Raw genomic sequence first — 1,145 nt, forward strand, 5'->3', positions numbered from 1 at the left:
GTGTGTGTGTGTGTGTGTGTTTACTCAAACTGAGTTAACTACAGTATGTTACTGTAAAATAAGCAAGCCTTTTGCATGACTGTTTTAAAAAGCACAATTTCTTCAGGCAGTCAGGCCATTTTTACTGTTTGTTCTCCAAAAAAGGTTGGTTGAGTGAACCTGCAATATCTCACAAGTTGATTTCTAGTTTTATTTACTTCGTTTTTGTTTATTTCAGATCCTGTGTTTTGACTTTAGATCAGTCATGATAGTTTAAGCACTATAATAACCCCAGTCGTCAATCACTGTGAAATAAAGGCGTCGTGTGGAATCCGCTGAAGACGAGTCTTTACACACAGATCTGCCAGTAGAGAAGCAGAGCAGGTCAAGTCAGGGAAGGAGCTTTCACCTTTGTAAATATATTATCTAAAGGTCAGTGCTGGTCAGGGATACGGGTCCCCGGTTTGTATATTTTGCTCCCTGTCGTCTATATTTCCATTCAGCGCATGACTGGCCCTCGGCGTGGTGGAGGACTGACCCTGAACGACGGGGTCGTGTGGCTGCCGTTTGCAAAGCGCTCTGACAGTTTTAAGTAGATATCTTCTTAACCATTTATTTGTAGTCCAGTGGGAGGCGAAACAGCCTCTGCTCCATACTGTTCTGCAAGCCGTTAAGTACATAGTACAGTAGTTAAGGCCACCTAATATAAAGTGGGACCCACTTTTTGCAAAACACAATACACAATTCTCTATGTAACACACAAATCTAAGAGGGATTATGGCAAAGGTGTTTGCAAATGTTTGCTTTTGAGATGTGTTGGTGATATTTTGGACGCAGTGCTTCATTTTGCAGCAGATGTGAGGCATTTTGTCTGTGCAATTCTTGGATTTGTGTGTACAGTTTGGAAAAAAAAGAGGCAAAGTTTTGAAAATGTTCCTCTCAGAAGACGACATACAGTAAGATGGAATGCATTTTCCCAGTGCTATTCTATCACTTTTGCTTAAAGGTGACATATCATGAAAATCTGACTTTTCCAGGTTTTAAGTGCTATAATCAGGTCTCCGGTGCATCTACTAACCAAGGAAACGTGAAAAAGATGAACCCAGTAACTTTGTTTAGGTAAGCCTTTTTCTGCAAGCGTCTGAGAAAACGAGCGTGTCTGATTT

Source organism: Sinocyclocheilus anshuiensis, unplaced genomic scaffold (assembly GCF_001515605.1).
Source record: "Sinocyclocheilus anshuiensis isolate Anshui unplaced genomic scaffold, SAMN03320099.WGS_v1.1 scaffold303, whole genome shotgun sequence".
NCBI lineage: Eukaryota > Metazoa > Chordata > Actinopteri > Cypriniformes > Cyprinidae > Sinocyclocheilus > Sinocyclocheilus anshuiensis.